Here is a 7,215-nt window from a genome sequence, read left to right on the forward strand (position 1 = left end):
TTATTTTTTATCTTTCGCTTTTTCCTGTTTTTTTTTCTTTTTTCAAATTCTTGAACAACTCTTTGAATTCAAGAAAAATTTGGAAATAGGCTCAAAAATTCTTTTATGTGTTTCTTTCTGCAGTTTTCTAGTTCTCACAATTCGCAAACATCTCTTTTCGAAAAAAAACTGTTCAGTATGTATTAGAAAAAAGTTCACCATATATTAAAAAAATCGTATATTGAAAAGAAGTTCATTGTATATGAAAAATGCTCATTGTATATTCTAAATTTGTTCAGTGTGTATTTGACAAAAATTTTCACCATATATTAAAAATAATTCAGCTTATATCACAAAAAGGTTCAACATACATCGAAAGAAAGTTCACTGTATATGAAAATATTTCATTTTATATTACAAATTTGTTCAGTGTGTATTTGAAAAAAAATCACCGTATACTAAAAAATATTCACTGTATATTAAAAAACTTCCCCATACATTAAATATGTATTTAGAAAAAGTCACCGTTTATTAAAAACTGATCACCATATATTAAAAAATATTCAGTCTGTATTTGAAAACTGTTTATAGTCTTGAAAATATAAAAAGAATTTTTTTTACAATAAACCATAAACCAAAAAACCCAGAAAAACACCATACGTATAGAAGATAATAAAAATAAAAAATATACAAATCGTACTATATATGCTAGGCTACAACAGTTACCAAACTGAATTAATGGGCCGGTCAGCATCGAGCGAGAGGAACGACTTAGGTGAGCGATCCCCTGTTTACCGCCAGCGAGCGACAAAGTGCCCGCGGGTGGCCAGCCCAGTTAGTGGCAGGGCGTGCTGCGCGTTCGTTACTTTGTTTATTCGTTCATTATTTTCTTCTGTTCGATTTTTTCTGGTTTTGAGTTTATTTTTTATTTCCTCTTTTCCTTTTCCTTTTTTTCACTAACACATGGTGCACATTTTTAATACATGATTAGCAATTTGTTAATGTACGATGAAAAATTTTCTTTGGCTTTTTCTACACAAGGTACAATACGTTTACGATCATCATATAATAAAATATTCACTGTAAATTACAAAAAAAATGGTTTGATCTGCGTTTTACGGAAAATGTTTAGTGCATATTTAAAAGAAGTTCACTTCATATTATAGAAGGTTCACCGTGTATTACGCAAATGTTCATCGTATATTAACAAAATATTGACTGTATATTACAAGAAATTCACGATGCATTATAATTTTTATGATCATGTGTTGACAAAATGTTTAATTTATATTACAAAAATTTTCAATTATATTTTAAAAAATGTTGAATGCATATTACAAAAAATTCTACTGTAACTAATTATTTTCACCATATAATATAACAATGTTTAGTGTGTATGTGAATTGATGTTCATCATATATTATAAAATTGTTTATAGTGCGAAAATTTATAAAAGAAAAGGTTCTAAATAAGAAAAAACAGGAAGAAAAATGTGAAAACCAAACAAAAATCAGCCGCTACGGTGAACCGACTACTAAAGTGCACTATTCTCTACGTTAACGGTGCTCTTTTCTGCGCACTTTGTCCTCACTCATGCGCACCCGGGAGCAACGTCCCGGTCGGTCAGTCCGAATGGGCTCCCGGAAAAGAAGGAATTCCTTATTGATATGAATAGTCTATCATCCCTAATAAGCCAGGCCATCACAGCCTAGGTCTTTGAACATAGTCATAAAAGGGTGCATGCCCTTGCCAAAGCAACTTCTTCTCTTTCTCCCAGGAGTCATGTGTGTCGTTCCGTTTACTTCTAATAAAAGGTGCAATTTCTGACCAAAAAAAGAGAGTCAAAAAAGGGTATGTTAGGTAGGTGTTGCTGGTAGCGAGCAATACACACTAGAGTCGATCATACTCTAGCGTCATACTCGCTCGGTTACGTCCCTCACGCTAACTCAGCCACATCGCCTGGCCCAGCAAAGGCCCGTCACTAACAGTCAAAAGAAGGACATTTTATTATGTGCTGTCTTTTTTTCTTCTCTATTTTTTTCTTTCTTCCACATGGCTTCTGTTCTTTCTATTCCACAACTTTCTTCATTATAGACCTACTAGTTATGTACATGATGATTTACAAAAAAAGGCAGCATGTACATGGGCATGTAAAAGGATTTTTTTTTTCTTTTCAAACAAATTCTGGCATTTGGGATAAAAATGTTTATAAAGTTTGTAAATCTTAACAAATTTTATAATAGTTTAACGAATTTCAGAAATGTTCACAAACATAAAAAATGTTTGTGAAATTTTAAAAAGAATTAAAAAATGGAAAATGTTCAAGAATTGGAAAAGTATATCACAAATTAAAGAAGGGGTTTTTATCATTTATGCCACTGGTTACAACTCACCGCTCAGTTTTGCCACTAAGAATTGTTCATCAATTCAAATAGAATCACGAAAAAAGTTTTCATGAGTTTGAAAAATGTTTTAGACCTTAAAAAAATGTAAACGAATTGACAAATATTTGCGAATTTAGAAGATCTTTTCTTGAATTTGCAAAACGTCCATAAATTTAATAAAATATGCATACAATTGAAAAATGTTTGTCAATGTTAAGAGAATCAAGAATTTTTTTTGTGTGAATTTCAAAAATGTTCATCAAAATGTTCAGCTTTTTATATTTTTCTTAAAATGAAAATGCCTTAGCAAATGTGCCTAGAACTACGTCCCAAAATTCCTTGGACTGACGAGTTCTAACCACTGAAGGAAATAGCATGCTCGAGTGTCGCTAATAGCACGCTATAGCATGCTGAGAATTTACTCGCTAAATAAATTAGTGTACATTGTCTCGCTAATAGCATTGCCATAGCGCGATATAACACGCTAATGGCATATTTTGAGGCCAACGCTATTTTGCTGTAGCCCGCTATTTTTTTCTTGGCTGCTAACTGAGGTCGTTGCCTCTTTCTATTTTTGACAGATGATAAAGTCATCCCTGGTTTTTTTCCGTCTTCAGAAGGAAGATGGAAAAGAAAATTCCTTGGCTGCATGCGTATGAATTGGTGGTGGGCCAATTTCATCGTATATTTGACCAATTTCATCCGTCCCTACCGTATCAAAAAGTTTCCCATTTTTTTAGGTATACTTGATTGATGAGTTAAGCGCATAGGGAAGAGAGCAACCGTTAGATTGCGTTGGATTTCCCTTCTCGCATGCAATATATCTATCCATTTAATTGCTTGCCAACATTCATACTATTGTCTATTTACTGAGAAGATCACAGATGAAACAAGGAAATAATTGCTATTGATACGGGCAGATCGGCATGAGCAATATTCTTGTTCCTTCCTTCGTCCTTCTGACTATATAGAGGACGATCGAGTGCATATGGTATTGTACCATCTATACAACAGGAATCAATCAAGCATCCATCATATCAGAGATCTCCATGGACAAGCACAAGAGTCACACACGTGCACCAGCCTTGCTGCTCTCTTTGCTGTTTCTCGCGTGTTCTCCCCTTCATGCGCAATGTAAGTCGCACATATGCGATGAAGCTATTGCTTCCTATAAACTTGTTCATACCTTTTCCTTCTTTCATGCCTCATGTTGGAATCAAGTTTGTTTGCTAACACAACTAGAAACTATCGGTGGTTTGGTATTGTGCCTCAACAGGCCGCATCATCGAGGGCATGGACGACGACAAGATCAATATACCGGGCGGACTCTGCGTCCATCATAAAGATTGCGCACCGGGTAATTGTTGCTTCTGGTGCCTAGTGCTCGATCTGTGCTATGCCACAATGGCCGAGTGCAATACAGAGTGCAAAGGCCACATCGATGCGCGCCTCTTTAACCTTCCGTCGCCTTCAAATTGAGTTCCTTCCTTTTGAACCGGCAACCATTGGAGCAAAGACTTGTAGTTTAATCTGTTGTATTCTTTCGAAGCCGCCGGTAGTTGTTCTAATAATAAGAAGAAGAATATATATCTCAACGATTTGTTTCAATTTCTTATTAGGGAAATCTCTAATTATCAAGTTTGTTTGTTGTTCATGCTTGGTTGTTTATATCCTCGTTTACTTTTGTCAACATGTTTTTTTTTGCAAGAAGCTTCCAATCTATGCATCTTTAATCATGGCAGTACAAAGAACAACAAAGATACTAAAAATTACAACCATTTCATGGATCATCTAGCGACGAATACAAGCACCAGAGCGAGCACACGTTTGCACATCAAATGTATAGAATTAATTAAGCCAATGGGCAAAACAAAATGCCGAGCCGTACTCATACATACAGAATCAATCAAGGAAATTAAACAGCTTAATTAACAACAGCCACTGGTAGTACTACAAAAAAAGAAGAAGCAAATACATTATTACTACTATATATAGTTGTTATTGTGGATGATGCATGCATGTCCGCCGTCGTCCTAATTTTGCTACTTGCTGGCATGGTCGAGGAGCACCTCCAGGACAGGACAGCCATGCACTTGTCCGCTTGGTTGCCCGACGAGATGGCGTCGACCGTCTTCTTTTTCTCCCCTTGACGACACTACGCAGTTCCACTTCCACTGGAGGTGCCTGTTGTTGGCTTTTAGCCTCAGGCATGTTTTCATCGAGCAAACTTTGATCGCTCGCGGTACTGGACGCGTTGGTGAGGAGGCTGGTGCACCTGTAGGCCGCCATCACGGCCAGCATGTGTGACAGATAAACCCTGAATTGTTAGTTAGTCCGGATCGGTTTCCCCGGTCCGTTTTTTCTTTCCCTAAAAAATAAGGCACGAGGCCGCGACTTGTGCGTGCCTGAGTGCGACTAGTTCAGGAGGTGGCCACGGTGAGCACGCCCCGTCCGCGAGCGTGGGATGGCACGTTCGTTCTGTGCGGGTAGTGGCGTGCGCATCGGCCGGCCCCGTTTCGATCCAACCGAATAAGAGAACGAGAAAGCGAGAAAAGCAGCAAGGCATTCGCTGCGCAAAACCTCAAGTGTCTACCCTTGTTCATCAGAGCGGGAGAGAAAGGGAGGAAACGAGCGAGTGATCGGCTGACAATTGGCATCAGAGCCATCATCGACGAGGGACCATGGCGGGCAGCGGTGAGCGCGCCGGCAACGACATGCCCGACGGTGCTCCCAAGGCTCGTGACGGGGAGGCGACGCCCCAGTAGCGCACAGAGATGTGGGGGTGTAGCCGCGGACGCAGCCGTGTTAGGAGGAACGCGGGGGAGGTGATCGTTCACGAGCGTGTGATCCGGGAAGGCGCCGGACATGGCGGCGCGATCGTCTACCCCACCCTGACTCCCACCAATTACATCGAGTGGGCCCTTGTGATGCAGATCAATCTCCGCGTGCAAGGACTCTGGGAGGCCATGCTCGGCGAGGGCATGGTCACAGACCGCGAAGACATGGCGGCCCTCACCGCGCTGATCCGGGCAGTGCCCCCGGAGATGCACGGCGTCCTCGCCGTGAAGAACTCGGCGTACGAGGCATGGGAGGCTGTGCGCACCATGCGCATGGGAGTGACGCGCATTCGGGAGGCCACGGCGCAGCGCCTCCGGACAGAATTCGAGCAAGTCAACTTCAAGGATGGCAAAACGCTGGACGCGTTCGCCATGCGGCTCACGAGCCTCGTCAACAACCTCCGGTCGCTGGGCGACAACGTGGAGGAGGTGCGCGTGGTGCAGAAATTTCTGCGCGTCATCCCGGCCAGGTATATGCAGATCGCCTGCGCCATCGAGACCCTTCTCGATCTGAGGACGCTGACGGTGGAAGAGCTCGTTGGCCGACTCCGATCGGCCAGGAACGCTACGGCACCGAGCTGAAGGGCCATGCTGGCCAGCTACTGCTCACGGAAGAGGAGTGGTACGCGCTCAAGAACCAATGGGAGCAAGGGCAGGGGACAATTTCGCAACCTTTGAATCGTTATTCAAACCTTTGAATAATTGAACGAGTATTTACAAACGGTAATCTAAAAGAAAGAAATGACTTATATTATACAAATATTGTAATAATTCATATATATTATTTCATGATTGTATATTTGAAATATTCGTATATCATTGTCAAATATAATCTATGACTGTGTATTTTCAATGTTTGTTTACAAACAGTTTGAAACACTCATATATTATATTTAAAATACTATTTTACAAATAATTAGTTTAATATTTCTAAAAGTGAGTTTTTTTATCGCATACCTCTATATATTTATTTTGTGTGCACACTGATATTTGTGTATAATGAGGTCATTATTAATAACACATGAATATTCAAATCTAACTTTTATTATTATGATTATTATTTACATACTTTTTACATTTAAAAAAATGTGTGCAACATGGCCACTGGCTGCAGCCAATTTATGTACATAAGAGTTTTTTGCTTAAGTACATAATATGTGAGAGACTTTGTCAACAAAATATGTTGGTTGGTGTGGCTAACTCATGCATCGCCCAAGGGGCAGGTAGTAGGTTCGACTCAAGCTGTCCTGATTTTTATGTTAATTTTCCTAATTACTGTCAGGCAGGCCCACTACTCATAGAGTCATATAGTGCTTAAGCATTGTTGTTTCGTAACTACGAATCGGCCCCACGCCATGTCAGTGATATGTCAGCCATATACATTGCCACGTCAAGTGTATTACGTCTACAGACAGCAATAGCACCGTGTTTGCCCATTCGTGCCAAGTTGTATAACCAGTTCGATGTATTTTTCAAGTGAGGCACCAAAGTGAACATCCATGACAAGTTCAAGCATCACTGGTGTATTTATCTCATTATTGTCGCAGTTTGTGGGAAGCTGGATGGCGAGAGGGAATTTGTGGGGAAGGGTGAATGGCGCTGCTGCCTTGTAGAAAATGCCGTTGAGCTTTCAGACTAGCTATAATGTGTAGTAACATAAACTAGTAACACACTAGTAGAAAAATGGTCTTCTGTCCCAGTTGGTAAGGGCCTTTTGTCCCGGTTTCTGAACCGGGACTAAAGGGTCGTTACTAATGTCCTGGCCCTTTAGTCTCGGTTCCAACAGGAACCGGAACAGATGGGCCTCCACGTGGCCGGTGCGTCGAGCCCAGGCAGGAGGACCTTTGGTCCCGGTTGGTGGCATCAACCGGGACCAATAGGCATCAACGCGTCAGCATTTTAGGGGCTGAGGTTTTTGTTTTTTTTGTCTTTGGCCCCGGTTGGTGGCACCAACTGGGACCAATAGGCATCCACGGGTCAGCATTTCAGGGGCTGAGGTTTTTTTTTGAAGGGGG

At 40.8% G+C, this 7,215-nt stretch overlaps 1 long non-coding RNA gene across 1 annotated transcript; it reads left to right on the forward strand.

Annotated features, from left to right (window-relative positions):
- The first annotated feature begins 3,380 nt into the window (after positions 1 to 3,380).
- Positions 3,381 to 4,017, forward strand: LOC119352483. Its single transcript, XR_005170176.1, has 2 exons — positions 3,381 to 3,497; positions 3,640 to 4,017. It is a non-coding gene; the product is annotated as an uncharacterized LOC119352483 (long non-coding RNA).
- The last annotated feature ends 3,198 nt before the right edge of the window (positions 4,018 to 7,215 follow it).

Source organism: Triticum dicoccoides, chromosome 2A (genome assembly GCF_002162155.2).
Source record: "Triticum dicoccoides isolate Atlit2015 ecotype Zavitan chromosome 2A, WEW_v2.0, whole genome shotgun sequence".
Lineage (NCBI taxonomy): Eukaryota > Viridiplantae > Streptophyta > Magnoliopsida > Poales > Poaceae > Triticum > Triticum dicoccoides.